Source organism: Protopterus annectens, chromosome 5.part1 (assembly GCF_019279795.1).
Source record: "Protopterus annectens isolate FY-2018-M chromosome 5.part1, PAN1.0, whole genome shotgun sequence".
Taxonomy (NCBI): Eukaryota; Metazoa; Chordata; order Ceratodontiformes; family Protopteridae; genus Protopterus; species Protopterus annectens.
In genome coordinates this window covers 745,200,691-745,221,142 of record NC_056736.1, presented here as the reverse complement: position 1 = coordinate 745,221,142, position 20,452 = coordinate 745,200,691, and positions in this window count along the sequence as shown.

The window sequence follows — 20,452 nt, the reverse complement described above, 5'->3', positions numbered from 1 at the left end:
ATTGCATAGTACAAATAATACGTAATATATTACCCTTATTGCATAGTACAAGTAATCTTTAATATATTGCCCTTATTGCATAGTACAAGTTCTTAGGTTCATAGGTAGGTACTAGGCTATCTGCTCTAGGTCCTTAACAAGCCTAGCCAAAAAGGTACCCTGGCTTTTGCCAACCAAGAAAATTATTTTCCTGTGCCGTGTACGGCTTTGGTGGCTGCTTCAAAGAAGTCAATCAGGTTTAGGAGACATGATCTGCCTTTTACAAACCCAAACTGGGAGGGGTCCAGAGTTTGGAGATTACCACTGTCTTTGTTTATAAGTTTATAATGATACATTCCATGGCCTTGCAGACCAGCCTCATTATGCTAATGGGGTGGTAGTTCCCGGGGTCCATGATGGCTCCCCATTTGTGGAGTGGGAAAACTGTCGCTGTGCGCCATTCAGTGGGCACAAAGCCTGAGGTGAGGCTATGATTGAACATGGTGCTTAGGTGGGGTACCAGTTCATTTTGTAGTTCATGTAGAACAGAGCCTGGGATGTTGTCAGGTCCCATGGATGCTGTGTTCTTGGCTTTGGAGAGTGTGGTTTTTACCTGTGCAGCCATGATTACAGGAACATTGCATTCTTCCGGTATAGAGATGGGACCTTTAGGGGGAGAGGGGGGGTTAAGTTAGCACTGAACCTATCTGCCAGGATGTTGGCAATATGCTATAATACTTAATATATTACCCTTATTGCATAGTACAAGTAATAGTTAATATGTTACCCTTATTGCATAGTACAAGTAATCCTTAATATATTACCCTTATTGCATAGGATAAGTAATAGTTAATATGTTACCCTTATTGCATAGTACAGGTAATAGTTAATATGTTACCCTTATTGCATAGTACAAGTAATAGTTAATATGTAACACTTATTGCATAGTACAAGTAATAGTTAATATATTACCCTTATTGCATAGTACAAGTAATAGTTAATATGTTACCCTTATAGCATAGTACACGTAATAGTTAATATGTTACCTTTATTGCATAGTACAAGTAATAGTTAATATGTTACCCTTATTGCATAGTACAAGTAATAGTTAATATGTTACCCTTACTTCATAGTGCACGTAACTCTTGTCTTATTGTTTAAAATATAAAGTAATTCTGCTCTGAAGTTTTACATGAATGAAGGGTACAGGAAGTACAACAGTTTAGAAGAGGAAGTTCATAATCACTAAGCATGTGCAGGCTGTCTGGCTTTCTCTGCTAGACAGGTGTACCTGTGCCCCCCCCCCCCACCCCCAATTCCCCAGGACCATCTCGATCTTTACATTTACATGTCAAGTTCTCAACTGACATTTCATGATATGCACCACCCCTCCTAAAGTTTATTACCTATTCCAAACCATAACAGATGCACCACCCCTCCTAAAGTTTATTACCTATTCCAAACCATAACAGATGCACCACCCCTCCTAAAATTTATTACCTATTCCGAACCATAATAGATGCACCACCCCTCCTAAATTTATTACCTATTTACCTATTCCAAACCATAACAGCGAACTGCAAAACACAAAATAATATAAACCTCACCACTATTCTCACACTCAACCCCCCCCACCATAATATGTTTCATCCTTGCAAAACCTCCCTTAAAATAATCCTAATTCATAAGACACATTACAGTTTCAGTTATCTTACAGCACCAACCTTCTCTGTAATTCCTTAAGCTTCCTGCTTCCCATAAATCTACGCACATTCTCACAGTATAACTTTAATCTAAAAACTACAACTACTCAAGTAAACTAATTTAACTACATGTATTGCGCTTAACCTTTTATGCGTCCATAGTGCTGTCCACAAAATCAGATGAATCAAACATTATTCCACAGGCCATGACCCTCATAATTAAAATCCAGATTTAAATTACATCATTCCTTCTGCTGTTCTTACCAACCAATCACATGTACACACCTCACCATCCAGCCACAAACACCACTAATATATCAGTGGCCTTTGTCAATGTACTAACAGCATTAAATACTGCTCTTATCACATTATCAGACCCAATGTACCCACCGATATCCCAACCCACTTTACAATTCTCCATATCCCAACCAACTCTACAACTCCCCATATCCCAGCCATCTCCACAGCTCTCCATATCCCAACCGTCTTTACAACTCTCCATATCCCAACCAACTCTACAACTCTCCATATCTCAACCATCTCTACAACTCTCCATATCCCATCCAACTCTACAACCCTCCATATCCCAACCATCTCTACAACTCTCCATATCCCAACCATCTCTCCAACTCTCCATATCCCAACCAACTCTACAACTCTCCATATCCCATCCAACTCTACAACCCTCCATATCCCAACCATCTCTACAAATCTCCATATCCCAACCAGCTCTACAACTTTCCATATCCCAACCATCTCTACAACTCTCCATATCCCATCCAACTCTACAATCCTCCATATCCCAACCATCTCTACAACTCTCCATATCCCAACCAACTCTACAACTCTCCATACCCAACCATCTCTACAACTCTCCATATCCCAATCAACTCTACAACTGTCCATATCCCATCCAACTCTACAATCCTCCATATCCCAACCATCTCTATAACTCTCCATATCCCAACCAACTCTACAACTCTCCATACTCAACCATCTCTACAACTCTCCATATCCCAATCAACTCTACAACTATCCATATCCCATCCAACTCTACAATCCTCCATATCCCAACCATATCTACAACTCTCCATATCCCAGCCAACTCTACAACTCTCCATACTCAACCATCTCTACAACTCTCCATATCCCAATCAACTCTACAACTATCCATATCCCATCCAACTCTACAATCCTCCATATCCCAACCATATCTACAACTCTCCATATCCCATCCAACTCTACAACCTGCCATATCCCAACCATCTCTACAACTCTCCATATCCCAACCAACTCTGCAACTCTCCATATCCCAACCAGTTCTACAACTCTCCATATCCCATCCAACTCTACAACCCACTATATCCCAACCATCTCTACAACTCTCCATATCCCAGCCAACTCTACAACCCTCTATATCCCATCCAAGTCTACAGACCTCCATATCCCAACCATCTCTACAACTCTTCACTTGATCACAAAAGTCTACATTCCTCTCATCTTCTCTTCCATATACTTCTCTCAACTGAAAAAATAAACAATAAAAGTGCCACAAAAACTCTATGAATTCACACCCATTTACTTAGTGCTGGTTCTCAGAAGCAACATCATAGCAAACCCAGACATTTTTTTCTCTGTCTTGCCTAGTAATAAACACACAAAGCCTTTGTAACAAAGTGTATAAGGTACATAATACTACTCTCAGTACAACCCAGATATTGTAGCTATTACTGATCATGGGTTAAAATGACAACCCACCCCATCGTGGAGTTAAGCTACTGTTTTGATGCAACACCATGTCTAAGAAATGATGGCAGCACCCGCTTTCTGTCTGAAACATATTTAAACATTCAAGTCTTAGCCAAAGCTAAAACTCTCTCAGACACATCCCCTAACTAACTTATATTATTAGTTATCACAATAAACAGAAAAAAACTTTTTTAATCAGTTGCTTATCTACCTCTTCTGGCTACCCCAGAAAAATTCAACATTTGATTCAATGCATAAACTCCCATTTAGGGAAAAAAGACTAGCCTTATAGTACTTGGTGACTATAACTCAAAGGTGCTTCACCACATCTGATATGAAATCACTGTCATCCTTCTCATCTACACCCTTACAGAGCTAATACAGCAGCCCACACAACCAAACCCGTTAACCAATAACCACTCACTTCTAGATCTACTCACCTCTGACAATCCACCTCTAATCTCTGCCATTAGTGTATGTTCTCCATCTATCAGTGCCCTCTGCTCTGTTATAGTCTCCTCACATGTTCCCACTCTGAACCCCCCCTCCCACATTAATCAGCTTTTGACTAAAGAGTAACTCCAATATCAAAAAACTAAAAGAAACCCTTTCTATTACAGACTAGTCTTTCATACCAAACTTAGATGGCCCTAACCAAGCCTCAGAATCTCTCATACTTAAACTCAAAATCCTCCAAGACTAGTAGTGCTTGTCAATAATATCACAATTATACCTGACCAATGCTCACATCACTTTTATAGGTCTATGATGAATCCTGGCACACAAGGAAAAACAATTCCACCCCAATCAATAGACAACATTTTATTCAACTCAGAAACCTCTCAAAACAACCTATCTGCAGACATAACAGCCAACACATTATTTTTTTTTCAAAACTCCCTTGTTAACTCCTCCCAAGCAGTTCTGGAAAGAAGTTAATCAAATCACAAGAAGGAACACTAGGTCTAACTCACAATTCACAGCCACAACTGTCTCACCAACTGACATTTGATTTTATATGTTTAAAGTGGACTGGACAAACATAGAGAGGTGGCTCATGTGGATTTATGGTGGTGCTTAGAGTGCCTGGGTGGTGGGTAGATTGAAAGTTTTGAGAGAAGGTCCATCACCTGTAGATATGTCATTTGGATCCATCCAATGGCCAGTCTGTGATTTCAACTACCATCTCTTATGAGCAAGACCCACAGAAGTTTAAACTCCTTTATTTGAGGTAGCAACTCTCCCCTCACTGCTGAAAGATGTCCATTCTTTACTGGGACAGAACTATTACCTTTCATTTAGGGCTACTGATTTTCACTCCACCTGCTTCACAGATAGAAGTGAGCAATTTTCCTGTGCATAACAGTAGTCACTCACACTAGAAGAAGAGGGCAGTATCATCTCCCAACAAAAATGCAGCTCTCTTAAAACCTTGGCTGTGCTTTAATATTCCAGCCATGAAAACTGCAAATGGAAGAGGAGACAAGAAATGCAAATCATGTCATTGATTCCAGGTGGTGCAGTTGCATTAAGTTTCACTTGCCACCAAAGTTCTCACTGTTCAAAGATTAACTTCCACAGCCCACCCCTTGGATTAAACTCCATTTGTTCAAGGACACAAAATTTCTTGCTATTGAAATTGAAATCCTATTTGAAATAAATCACTTCTTTGTGACTTTTTATTTTATGGCTGTTGATTGAGGTTTCAGTGTATTTTGTATTTTATATTAACATGGTGTGAGATTTTCTACTGTTTGCTTCTATGGTCTATTCATTTCATGTGATTGTGGAAAGGGCTGTTTAAATTACACTTTATGGTTGTGATCATTTTCTGATAAAGTCCAAATTTTTGGATTAAACCATTTAAAATGAGCTAGCATTTTACAGCGGCTTGGTGAGCCATGATTCTTGTTTTTTAGAGATCTTTCTGACCCAGAAAAAGAGGGACTTTATTTTGGCTCCCACTTTGTGTATAAATTCAAATGTGTGACTGATCACGCCATAGTCATAGGTATTTGAAGGTGGAGTTTGTCTCTATGGAATGGCTGCATAAGTCAAAGATAGTTAAACAGTCAGGTACTTGGTGAATCTTCTGTGGAGTTCCAAAAAGTATAGCTTTAGTCTTGGTGGGGGTGGGAAGTAGTTTATGGTTTACAAGCCATTAGTGGAACTTATGCAAGTCAGACTGAGGTTGGCATTGAATGTTGGCATGAGAGTGACTTGATCAGTAAATGACAATATCAACAGCATAGAGGATAAGTGAGAGATGGAGGAGGTCACAAGGAAGTTTGTTAATGAATATGGAGAAGAGGAGGGGGACAAGAATGGCTCCGTATCGAGCACCTTTGGTAATAGATGCTGATTCTCTTTGGGAGGATCATGTTTTAACTCTGAAGTTCATAGGTTAGCACCAGACTAACTGCCCTCGTGGGCTATTTTAAGCCTACCCAATTATCCCATGTGAGAATCCTCTCAGTGGTGAGGTTTTTAAACTATGGAGTAGTGTCTGGGTTGACACTCATTTCAGTTTGTTTGTTCAGAAGACAGCAGTCAATGAGGTAAAATGCCTTAGTCAGGTTTATAAATAGGGCATCTGTGTGGAGGCCACTAACAGAGTTAAACATAAATAGAAGATTAATTATCACAGGTGAGCATACCTCTCAACCTCTTAGCACAACAAATCTGGACAAAACATAAACTAATGGGGGGGCAAAGGCCCAAAAAGGACAGATTTTAAGTATTGCTCTTATAAACGTAGAAAGTTGTTAGAACATGTTTTGTGTTAGCATGCATTCTTCTGAAGCATATGAAGTCTGAAACTGAAATGTGTGTCATTATTCGTGACATCAAGCCTCACTGATTTGTCAGAAAACTTTAAATTTTATGAGGAGCAGACCAAATATATGAGGCAAAAATCTGGACATTCTGTGAAAATCTGGATAGCTGAGAGGTATGCCGTTGAGTCCCCCAGAACAGCTGTAGCTACAGTTGCCATATAAGAGTGATGATGTTATCTTGTAGAGCTGGACATTATGGGCAGACATTTGAAGTAACATATTTTCAACTGAATATATGAGGGGCCACAGCTGTGGAACTGTTGCAGGAAGACTGAATGTTTTCAAAGTACTTAGGATTCTAGACAATTAAAGAGTTCATATGACCATAGAAGTAAACACAGTAGAAACAAAGACTAGGCAATGAATTGTTTATTTGCATTTCCATACAGGTTACAAGGTAAATTTAGAAACGTGGCCAACAGAAATGTTTTTGATGCCACACTTTAAGTATTTTTGCCCATAATCAGTGCCTAAAAAAAGTGTGTGGTGTTTTTAATGACATGAGCTTCTACAGAGTATATCACGTAGATTATGTACTGAATAATATTAAGTATGATTAAACATACAGATTGCACAAACTCTGTAAAAACAAAGAAACAGGTACCTAGCTAGACACGAAAAACCACCGACTTTATTAATCAACAGTAAATAGATAAGCACTTTCATTCTACAGTATTTATACCATAAAACTTCTTCAGATAATTACTTAAATTATAAACACCATTTAAATACTACATAACTTCTTCTATTAAGCAATCATATGCTGTAAAACAACATGCCATTGTGAAAACCCAGCCCCACAATTTGCCATCCTAAAAACGTCACATCTTGGCTCCTCCCAAGAATCGCTAAACATACAAATTCTTGAAATTAAAAATACTTAAAAACATTAAATAATAAGAACATGTATTTAATAGAATTGCAGTCCTAATATACAATAAAATCCTACAAGAAATGTTATCTTGTCTGTGCCTTAAATTTCAACAGCAGTAAAATCATAGCCTGTTCATTAAGTCCTGGTCAAATATAGGCATTACAATGCATCTGCCAATAAACCTCCCTGATTTCTAAGTAAATTGACCAAGGTTCCCCCATAGGGTCGTGTTTAAGTTCCTCAACTACAGTAATTTTAAAGAAATGCTGTGGATGTTTGTATATGCATTCATATAATTTTCTTTCTGTTTTTCCCAGATAACAATCACATGACTGACATAAAGCAGCATAGATAACTCCAGTACTCCTACAGTTGTATTTCTCCTCATGGTAGAACACCTTACCTCTAATTTCAAAATTTAATTCTGCCAATATTTGCTTACAATAATTACATCAACCACATTTACTCATCCCAGGATTTCCAACCATGCCTTTCTTTTTACACACAAAACAATTTTTAAGGAAGACACCCTTTCTGTACACAATGGTGGGGTATGCCCCCATCATATCCCTTATTTTCCTGTCCTGCATTAACATTTCCTAATTTTTATCAAGGGCTGACCTAGTGGGAGCATAGAATAGTCTTGGAATGAAAACAGACACTGTGATGGTTTTAGTTTGAGAAAGTATTGTGATTCTTCTTGATCGGATACATTTCCAGGCTTTAGTTCACCTGCTTTATTTGCTCCAGTGCCCATATGGTTTTGGAAGGATAATAATATGTAATTTACAAAACCCAGTTACTTCCAGCTTCTACAGTTTCCAAAGGCACGCTTATACTGGCAACGATGAAATGAGGGGTTTGTTTCATTTGAACTTCTGTGGAAGCATTTGAGGTTTCATTACTTTGTCTCTGTAAGTGTATCTCAAATTGCATTGCTATGGTTTTATATTCATAAGACAAATTTACTGTTATTTAACGACTGATGTCATATGCTGAAACCTCTCTAAAGGCTGCAGATTAAGGATGCAACATGACATGTTTTGCACCAGACTTTTCTAGAACATGCACACATTTTACTAGTAAATAAAACGGAAAATAATATTTACAGTAGTGAACCTTTGGGACCTGCCACTTTTACCGGGTAATGGGTTGAGCATTTTTTGTCACAATACTAACTTGTAGTGCCGAAATCAGGTAATTGCTATCTCTGTCATTTTCCCTTAAGTTTTTAACTTATTAAAGAAAGATAAGTGTTCTTTCCACCAAGCAGAATACTTTTGAGAGGTGTAGAAATGCAGTCACAGCTCAGGCTCCTTTGCTCAGGTTAGTGGACATACAATTAGCCTAGCAGTAGCTGTTTCATTAGAGTGACCAGCCCCAGGTCTATGTTGAATCCTACACTGGATATAATTTCATAATAGGTATTATGTCAGTTGACTTTACAGAATTTCATTAAGTATTTTGACCAGAAAACTCAGTAACCTTACTTGCCACTAATTTTCAAGATTTAAATGGATGATCCTATGCTTCCTCCAAATATCAGGAGCCTTGCTTTCTTTAAGTCTAAATCTCAAAATGCACGCACTCGAGGCCCTTCTCAGTATGGAGAACATCGATGTCTGTGCTGTAACTGAAACCTGGTTCAAGGCTCCTGAGAGCACCCCGGCACTATTAGGTTTTACCTCATATCATGCGTTCCGGCCCCAAAACCCAGACCACACCACAAAAGGAGGGGGTGTATCCATATTCATAAAGGATACCCACACCTCCAGGTTGGTGGCAACGCACGAAGCTTTGGAAACCATCCAGGTGCAACTAACCATAGGCAAAACTGCTCTACAAATTGTAGCATGCTACAGGCCACCCTCTCAAACTCAGGAACCCCACACAGCCTTCCTGAAGACACTGGAGGGTATAAATGTATCTCCAAACACCATCATATTGGGTGACTTCAACTACCCGAATATAGACTGGGAACATTACTCAAGCCCTAACTTTCTAGCCCAACGGTTCCTGGAGTTCATAAATTCAAATGCCATGGAACAGCTAGTCACTGTTCCCACGAGAGGAGAAAATATACTAGATCTCATTATCACAAACATGGGGACAAAATGCTCCACGACGGAAGTATATCCCTCATTGGTGAGATCTGATCATAAACTAAACTCACTGGAAATCCACATCCCGCCCCCACCCCAAACAAAAAAGACCACAGTGAAGAACTTCTCTAAAGCAAACTTCACACTACTCAAGACTGGTGTGGTATCCTTCAAGGCCCCTGAGCCAGTGGAAACCACAACCCAAGCTGCGGAAGCCCTTACAAATGCCTTCTATGAACACCTCCAGGACTGCATGGATCAGGCAATCCCAAATAAAACCAAGACTCTTTCCACAAAGGGCAAGCGTCCAGTCTGGTGGACCCCAGCCATTAACAAACTTTACAATAAGAGGAGAAAGCTATTACATGATAGAACAAAATCCATAAAAGGGAAGTTACCCTGATCATTATTAGTAAAAAAATACGAGCACTCATAAAATCAACTAAGGCCAATTTTGAGAGAAAAATTTGCCATGGATTCAAAGGACAATCATAAGGCCTTTTTCAGCTATGTTAGGAACCTGGGTGGAAACTCCCAGATATGCTCAGAATTAGTCCAAAATGATACAAAATCACTGAACCCACAGACATTCCCAACTGACTGGCTGACAGGTTCAGTGCAATCTTCACCCCCCCCCCCTAAAGGAGAGATAACTATCCCAGCGGAGTGTAGCCTCCCAGACATCTCAAATGCGCAGGTGAAAGCTGCTCTCTCTAAAGCTAAAAACACAGCATCAATGGGACCGGATGGTGTCCCCGGCTGTGTGCTACACGAGCTAAATGAGGAATTAAACCCGCACATAAAGCAGCTGTTTAATCTCAGCCTTACCACAGGATACGTGCCCAAGGAGTGGCGTACGGCAACTGTGGTCCCACTCCATAAAGGCGGTGCCTCCATGGATCCTGGTAATTACCGCCCCATAAGCTTAACAAGTCTAGTCTGTAAAGCTATGGAGAGGATCATAATGCAGCTCATAAACAAAAATATAGGGGACTTGCAGACATTGGACCCGACCCAGTTTGGCTTCGTCAAGGGCAGATCATGCCTTTTGAACTTGGTTGACTTCTTTGAAACAGTCACCAAGGCCATTGATGAGGGAAAGGCAGTCCATACAGCCTACCTTGACCTTGCAAAGGCTTTCGACACAATACCCCACTCGGGTATTGTAGAAAAACTTACCAGATTAAATGTAAACCCATATGTCACAAGATGGGTTGCAAACTGGCATAAGGACAGAACCCACAGGGTTAGAGTTGCTGGCGCTATGTCAGACTCCAAGCCGGTCTCAAGTGGTGTCCCACAGGGCTCGGTCATTGGCCCCCTATTGTTCGGCATCTACTTCTCAGAAGTACAGGCCAACATGGGAGGACTTTGGCTGACAAAGTTTGCAGGCGACTGCAAACTGGGCCATAGTGGAAAGTGCATCGGACACGGATATCCTTCAGAAGGGACTCACGGAAACAGATAGCTGGTGCCAGAGCCATGGCCTGAAGTTAAACACCATAAAATGTATAGTCATACCCTTCGGGAAAAACAAGGTAACCCCAAGCTACCATATAGGTGGCAATCCACTAAGCACAGAAGAGGTTATCAGGGACCTGGGGACCCAGGTTGACAGTGGCCTTTCTTTTGACACTCACGTTGCTAAAGTGGTTAGAAAGACCTTCTACATTGCCCACCTGATCATGAAGGGATTCACATCCAGATCTAGTGAGGTCATTGTTCCCCTGTACTCTTCACTTATCAGACCAATGATCGAGTACAATGCCCCATTCGGGATGTATCTCACCCGACAACTGCAGCAATTGGAGAGACCCCAAAAGTTCCTCACCAAAAGGATAAAGGGACTCCAAAATCTGTCATATGCTGCCAGATTGAAGAAACTCCAGCTCTATTCAGTCGCATACCGTCTGCTCAGAGGTGACATGTGCCTGACATACAAGGCCATGTCCAACCCGGAATTAATGGACATGCTCCACCTCAAAAATCCAAATCCACCAAAACCACTAGAGCAAGTGACTTAAACCTTAGCACGGATATAAATAGGACGTGCTGGAGGGATAGATTTATCACTCAGAGACTCCCTATGCTGTGGAATAAAATCCCGGTCCATGTGAGGCAGAGCACCTCGCTGGCTCTGTTCAAGAGAAATCTTGACCTGTGGATGGGAGATCGTAGGTTTACCCCGGGAATCATCTCTGTGTCACTGCTGGACAGAGGCACAACAAACTAATGGGTACAGTATTTTTTCATATAAGGGGTAGCGTAAGCCACAAAACTTTGGGCTAGGCTTATAAATACCTTAGGGCAGATAGCCTAGTATAAACCTATGAACCTATGAACCTATAAGGCTGTCAGTAAAGTATGTGGATAAACTACGGAGGGTCCCATGCCTAGAATATATACAGCTGGGAGTTCAGCAGCAAAAGATGAACTGTCACTTTTAGTTTTTGAAAGCAAGTTGTATGTAGCAGCGTGCATGATAGACCAAAGACAGGAAAAATGTGTAAATATAGATCGGCACCTTTCTGTACATTTGGTTTGTCAGAGACAAATGTAATGTTGTCATTCTGAGATAAGAAATGAGCATGAAGATGTCAGCAGTTTTCACATTTACAGTAAGGCATAAAGAGTTTAAGATACAGTTAGTATTGTATTCCCTGATATTATTTCTCCCTGTCCAGAATTTGACAGGACAGAATAAGTTATCCATTTGTAGATTCTTATAGCAACTATGTTTTGACTGTCTTGTTTTCTTTTGGTGTAGGTTGCACTTGTCCATGTAAGTGCTTTTAAATGAGCGCCACGTTTAGATTTATACAACATCCACTGGCACCTTCCTGGTTATTTAACTAGAGCACTACATTAGCTTTGCTTCTATTACCTCATCTATTAATTATTAATAATTATATAATTATTATATAATTATTCTACTTATATAATTATTAATATGATTATTAATAACAATTAATTCAATAGGTACAGGTTGGCAGCTTGGTCTAGTGAGGGAAAATAATTCACAACAATGCAGTTTATCACATTATGGTTATTTCCTATTGTTTCCACTGGGAGATTCTTGAAGCTTTTCACAGTTATAAGCAGTGTGGCATGTTAAGATAAAAGTGTCAAGGTAGTGATGTTGTAAACAGTCATTAATAATGCATGAAAAGGTACTAGAATCTGAGAAGTGATCTGTTATTTTGATTAAAATCCTATCTAGTTCATTTGCCGTGCCTTTTACCTTATCCAGTCTAAGAAACTATTGTACCAGCAGATAATAAATAGGTCAGTGGTCAGTGGTATGCAGTCACAGACACACTTATTTCTAATTTGCCAATGGATATTACAATCCACTGAAGTAACACGCTCTGAATCAGTACTGTCCTTAAGTCAGGAAAGTGTCTTTATGAGTAGATTGTGTGCTTTACATCTTTTTATATAAATTCTGATTGAAATTTCCTCTTCACCTATGGCTAGAAGAAGCTTTTTCCTTTAGCTGTTTTTGCAATCAGAAACTCAAAAAACAAGGATTTGTTTTGAACTGCATCTGACAGGCTGATAAACATTCTCAACTGAGTGAATATATTTCACCACCTAAAACAAAGTGCCAGTGGGATTTGGTCTATTAATAGATTATTTACTGGTCAATTAATTTCCTTACTTAAAAAGTGCTGGGTCTGGTCTAATAGCAAGCAGATGGTACCATTGTAACTACTGTCAGCTATACAGCCATAATTAAGCTGAAATATATATCCATCACATACATGCCTGCTATTTTTACATAGTAAATATAGCCTTCATTCAGACCTTAAGGGCAGCTCTTTGTATTCTTCATATACTAGTAAGTAAATCAGAAGAAAACAAGCTTTTATTATAGTTGTTTCATGGAAGGCAGTTGCATATTGTCCCTTTACATTTTCCTTCATGCCAAATAATTCTCCTCTGTCTATGCAATGCACTCAAATACCTGAACCCCAGGTTGCAAACATGAGCTCTTAGAATGTAGGCAGAGTTGTATTGTGACATGGAATGCAGCACACCTACGGCATTGTGCATTCCTCGACCAACATTCCGAGCTGTGCATTCTACAGCCGACAGATTGTAACAACTCCAAAAAACACAGAGGATAGTGTAGGCTGTGTTATCTCACAAACAGGGGCAAAAGTTGGCAAATACAGTTATTTACACAAATTGCACAGAAATATTTCAGACTTATATGAAAGTATACTTGTTTTGTGTTTATTACCCTTTTATGGACAATTTTCTGGTGAATCCTATCACCCATCCCTATCAAGAACATGTAAACACATACACAGGATGCATGGTATTATGGTAATAAATAAATTGTTGTGCGCAATGTGCAGAACCACCTGCTTTCATTCTGAAGATTCCTTTTCAAATGGATGAACTTTTGTGGCAAAAGCTATGGAGAAATTACTCCATAAAATAATTTTAAAATTATTATATTTTTCTGGTAATACTTATTTCCTAAGTGGGGCAATATCCTCCAGGCTGCCCATTGTTTTGGGAATAACAAACATTTCAAATGCTAAGATGTCATCTGCCTTCCAATTCATGACTCGTCACACACCTCAGCAGTCTGTTATTCCCCATAATGCCCACCCTGTTAGTTATTATGGATTTTATCTCTATCTATATCTATAGCTATATTTATATCTATATCTATCCATCCTCAACCCCTTTTCCCATTTTGCACATGGGGTCGGGGTGTTACTTATCTATCTATAGCTATATCTATATCTATATCTGTATTGATATTTACATCTATATTATATGTTTTTCCTCACAAGGCATACAGTAGGTCTGTTGGGCATTCTAAACTGGCTATAGGTTTGACTGCATGAACTTGTATATAGTATGGAAGAACAACCACAGCAGGGCTGGCCACCTCACTCTGTGAACATCAAATCTACATGATGGTCACTGTAGATGTGATATCCCAGTCCTGTGTGTGAAAAATGAGAAAAAGGGGGTTATGGGTGGATGGATGGATGGATGGATGGATGGATGGATGGATGGATGGATGGATAATTGGATGGATGGATAAGTGGATGGATGGATGGATGGATGGGTGTATATCAATCTAAATATAGATTTACAGACCATGCAAGATATGGCACACATCTAATGCCACACCCCCAAATCTCTTTTATTTATTCACTGTTATTTATTCTGGTTTTATGTTTTAGTGTGTATTTAATTTTTATGCAATCTGTATAATGATATTAATTCTTGATTTTGCTCAGGAAGTAATAAAACAGAATAATTAGGTACATAAATGCTACTCATTTTATTGAAATTTTATGGTGAAAACCTTTTGCATTCATTGTACCCTATCATTTTGTTTTGTTTTAAAGTTAGCAGCAATGTCTCAATAATGAAAACACCATTGTCTCCTTATCTTTGTCATGCTGACTACACATATACAAAAACACAATACATGGAGCGTGTTCATTACAGTTCAAGTGGAGACAAAAGTATCCTTGTTCTAGTGAGGTTTGTATGTGTAAACCTTATCATTAGGAGGATCACATTGACTCACACATAAGTCACCACAAAACTGTGCTGCACAACTACAGATATCTTCATCAGATGCTACAATATTTTGTACAGTGACACACAAAGAAGATAGTAGAGCAAACAGTTTCTAAAGCTGTTGGTTGATAATATATGCTCTCTGCTTCTGGTCTGTGTTTGTATGGTAGCAGGAAGTGTGTCAGCTTTTCAGGTCGTCACACACTTTGTGCACTTATGCTTCTTTTTATTGGTGCAACTAAAACTCCACAAATATTGCAAAGAATTATCATTATAATCACTGGTCATAACCATTTGATAACGTTTTTTTTTTTAGTTCATTTCTAGCACACAGTTACACCTGAGTTATGACCCTATGAACATCCTCTATATTATCGAAAGTAATTTTTAAATTTTTTATGTAGGAATAACACGTTTCCTGCACAAATGCATGTACTTTAATGTCTGAGCTACATGACTTCATATGATGTTGCTGTAAATGTGAAAATGCAAGCATTACTGCAGTAAGTGGAAATATTTATGTGACTTATAGCACCTGCTGATGTTGCAGGGTTGTGACAGACCTTGTTTATCATTACCGAGTTGGTTAGGATAAGTATACATCCACACATAATACATATGTATTAATATGTCATACTTACAGAAAAACATACAAGCATGCAGGGTCTTCTACATGTCTTCATGTACTGTTAGCATGATGTACACCTGCTGGCTGCTTCTTGCTCAAAATTGCAAGTACCTGACCTCCCAGCAGCTCAATACTACAACAAAGTCAAAGCCTGTAAGTATCACCTGCTCTCTAAACCCAAACCTCGCTCTATTAAGCATAACCATAAAACTCCCACCTGCTCCCTAATCCCCAACTTTAGTCCCTAGATCTAAAAGTTCCAGTTACTTCCTAATCTTAATCCCAAACCCCAGTTCCTAACTCTAACCTTAAAACTCCCAGTCACTCCCTAACCCTAATCTGAAACACAAATGTCTGTCAGTTAGTGCAGGCATAAGGCTTGGAGCTGTTAATCAGCTGCTTCCTGTAGCCAAGGGCACAGGGTTTCATTACTTTATTTGCCTACAGTATGACTCCGAATAAGTTACTTAATCAGACAGTGCACCTGCTTTGTCCTTACAAAAGGACGCTTACCTGGCTAACAAATGTATTTAAATAAATGCTCTGTATGCCTAAAATTCTTAGGTGCTTCTGTGATGATGTGAGGTATTGACAGCTATGCCAGGAGAAGTAAGGCAGTGGATGTTTAACATATGCCAGAATTGTTAGCTGGAGGTTTGTAAAGAATTACATGTCATTTGTATATCAAACTGATTTGTACAGGTGCTTATGTTGAAAATGTATTTGTAAAGCTGCTTGTGTTAAAAATGTACCAACAGTAGGTCCTGCTGGACATAAAAGAAACACACCTGAATGTCAGACTGTATTGTAACTGTTGAAATTAATGTATTGTAACAGAGGATACTGAAAGAGAACAGGTTATTCTCAGTCCAGCTAACTTTGAAAACTAGTCTGAAATTAAATTGCCTGGTTTCGGCCATAAAGATTGCATCTTAAAGTTCTGATTGCAGTCAGAGACAAAATGTCTGTGAAAACCAGGACTAGGAATCCTACTGTGTTGACCTCATGGGTGAACTAATTGCTACTCTGGAAGGGTGGAAGTTTTTGAAATGGTTTTATAGCTTCCAGATGCCATACTACATCTTAGCAAATCTGTATGTGTGTGCATTATGACACATATGTGCTAGATTATGGTTCAGTTTCTAGTAAAGGGGGTAGTGTGGAAACCACAGTCAGATGACCAGATGCATGTGATGTCATTCTGTAATCCAGAGTAAAATTACATTTTAATACTAGATGAGACAGAAGTCTCAGAGCAGTCTGTTTTTCAAACCTGACAAAGAAGAACCACTCACATACATAATCTTGCCTTGCTCTAGTAAATGAACCATGGGACAGTAATTCTTTAGATCAGTCAGGAAAATATAGTGAGATTAGTTAATTATTGTTCTTCTGTATCTATGTGAATCTTTCCATCTGTGTTATTTTGAATATCTCCAGTGATTGAAACTCTGGTGTTTATTGTAAGTAGATATTTAGTATTTACATGTTCTTTTGTTCTTTTATTATTTATTATTAAATATATTTAAACTTTTCATTGTGTCTGATCTTTTAAAAAATATTTTAAGCTTTGATGTTAGTTATATTTATTTGGTGACACTGTGGCCACTCCTGAAAACCTTGCTGCATTGGTCAAACACTACCATTTGTATTAGTATTATTTTTTCTAAGTATAATTGGGTACCCTGGTAAGTGCCTTAGAGTAGCTGGTTTTGGAGTGTTTTGATGGCAGTATCAACCTTATAGTCTGGGCAGAGGGAGCTTAGCTACTAAATATGTGCCAGCTTTTCCCAGGTGTGTGTGTGTGTGTGTGTGTGTGTGTGTGTGTGTGTGTGTGTGTGTGTGTGTGTGTGTGTGTGTGTGAAAATCAAATCTCAAAGAGTGTGCATGTGTCGGCTACTTGGAGCAGGGACACAGAGCACTAGTTTCATAGAGAGAGTGGTAGAGGACTTGGCTTGAAACACTTGGCTGTGGACTCAACTCTACAGCTGTGTCAGTGGGGAGTCTTATTTGGGGCCTTGAGAGAGAAACCCACCTTGATGATGGAGTGTGCTCCCTGTGTGCTCTTAAGGGAAATTATGCTTGATGCAGAGAGCTGCATCTGAAATTACAGTGTGCATCTATTTTTGTTCCAAGTGAACGTCCCACACCACTGTCAGTGGTGAGGACTGAGGATCCTTGATTACTGGCCCAGAGGAGGGATGCCACATATTAATGAGCAGTGGTGGATATTAATTGAACTTCTGTAGCCTGTAGGTAGTTGTCACTGAAGGTGTGTGTTCTATCAGCAGCCGCAAAGTAAACATACAAAGTTTTATTTTTAAAACTGTTTTATTTTTTATTTTTGCTAGTTTAATTTAGTCAGGGAAAGAAGGCAAAGATGTCAGCAGAGAATTATGGCAATCTGAAAAAGAGCTATTTGGCTAAGGTGTGTGAAGCCAAAGGACTTGTGCATGCCAATCTGACTAAAGAGGAATTTACTTAAGCCTTAGCCACAGCTGTATCCCAGACCAGGAACCAGGAGTATAACCTGTCTGGTGATGGGGGGGGGGGTTGCAGCCCTCAGAAACAGGAGTGTTCACCTTTTCCTCAGACGACTTAAAAACCCATCTAGAGTTAAAGAGACTTGAACTGGAGGTCAAATGGTAGGAAATATAATCAGCAGAAAGACTGTGACATTTGGAAGTCAAAGAAAATGAGAAGCAGCATCAACATGAGAGGGAGATGCTGACTCTCCATCAGGATCATGGAGGTAATGGGGAAGGGAATAACTGAACCACAGAAGGAATAAAGGTCAGTAAATTTCTTGCACAGTTTACAGAGGATGATAATTTTGATAGTTTTATTCATATATTTGAAAGAGTATGTAAACAGTATAATGCTGACCAAGGGCTCTGGGTATGGTTTCTACCCCTCTACTCCATGGTAAAACTCAACTGCTGTTTCTAAATTGTCTTATACTGATTGTTTAAACTATGATAAAGTTACGCAATGCTTATTGGAATGTTTTAAGTTAACACCTAAAGCTTGCAGGAAAAAGTTTCATGAGCATAGACGCAAGGCAGATGAAAGTGTATGTGATTATATTGTTGAGTTAAGCACTTATTTTTATAGGTGGGTGAGTGGGTGTCAGGTCACTACTTTTGAAAGGCTGGCAGACCTTTTTGTGAGGGAACACGCCCTTGGTGCTTTGCCTGAGGACATGAGAATCTAGTTGTCAGATAGGGAGCGTAACACTGCAGATAAGCTGTGAAGAAAAGGGATCTCTACTTAGTAAGCAGGGTATCACTGCACAAGAAGGAATATCAAGTGCTGCACAGGGATATAAGGGAAACCATGGTGGGCAGCCAAAGCCACCCTAACAGTGTCAAAGAGTAAAAAGGGAAGCCAATAGTTCAGATATATGACCAGCATCAAGGGTTAGATGTTTTAAATGTAACCAGTGGGGCCATGCAGCATACAGATTTCCATAGAAAGAAGGTGAGGAACAAAAGTTGGAGGAGCCAGCAAGTGGGAATAACAGTATGCCAGTGGTAGGTTGTCTGGAGACAACAGGGGTAACAGACTATCACTGGAGTTTATATCCTATCTTAGTGGATGGAAAACAGGCCACTGCTAAGATAGAGACACAGCCTCTGACCTAACCATTGTGAAGCCTGCAATGGTTACAGAGTAGCACTACTTGTTTGGGCAGTCTACTCCAGTATGAGCTTTAGGAGGATCCCATTCCAAATGTGTTTTGTGCTGGGCAGGTTGCTTTTTTCACAACTAAAGCAGTAAGAGGCACTTCAGGTGACCGGGGGTTTCCTGTGAGGAGGCTTCTTGGCTATTTGAGTCTAGGTAGTGAGTTCCGAGTTAGGGGGACCTCACAAATGTGTTTTGTGCTGGGCAGGTTGGTTTCTTCACAACTAAAGCAGTAAGAGGCATTTCAGGTGACCGGGGTTTCCTGTGAGGAAGCTCCTTGTCTATTTGAGTCTAGGTAGTGAGTTCTGAGATAGGGGAACCTCACAAATGTGTTTTGTGCTGGGCAGTTGATGAGCACACTGGGATCAGGTTGCTGTGGGGCTATCTACATGTGATTCATTTAAAAAATGGTTTATGCCATAAAAATTGTATATTACATTCTGACTGCAGCCAGAGACAAAATGTCTGTGAAAACCAGCACTAGGAATCCTACTGTATTGTCCTTAGGGGTGAACTAATTGCTACTCTGGAAGGATGGAAGCTTTTGAAATGGTTTTATAGCTTTCAAATGCTATAATACATCTTATCAAAGCTGTGTGTGTGTGTGTGTGTGTGTGTGTGTGTGTGTGTGTGTGTGTGTGTGTGTGTGTGTGTGTGTGTGTATTATTACACATATGTGCTAGATTCTGGTTCAGTTTCTAGTAAAGGGGGTAGTATGGGAACTAGAGTCAGATGACTAGATGTATGTGATGTCATTCTGTAATCCAGCACTAAAATGATGTTTTAATACTAGATGAGACAGAAGTCTCATAGCACTCTGTTTTTCAAACCTGACAAAAAAGGACCACTTACCTACATCATCTTGTCTTGCTCTAGTAAGTGAACTAGGGGACAGTAATTCTTTAGATCAGTCAGGAAAATATAGTGAGATTAGTTAAGCATTGTTTTTCTTTATCTGTGTGAATCTTTCTATCAGTGTTATTTTTAAAATTTCCTGTAATTGAAACTCTGGTCTTTTTTGTAAATAGATATTAAGTATTTTCATGTTCTTTTATTATTTATTATTAGATATGTTTAAGTGTTTCATTGTAACTGATCTTTTAGAAAATAGTTTAACCTTTGAGAGTACTTATATTTATTAGGTGACACTGTGGCCACTCCTGAAAGTCTTTCTGATTTGGTCAAACACTACCATTTGTATTAGTATTAATTTTACTCAGTATAAGTGGGCAACCTGGTAAGGGCCTTAGAGTAGCTGGCTTTGGAGTGTTCTGGTGGCAGTATCTATCTTATAGTCTGGGCAGAGGGGGCTTAACTGGTAAATCTGTGCCAGCCTTTCC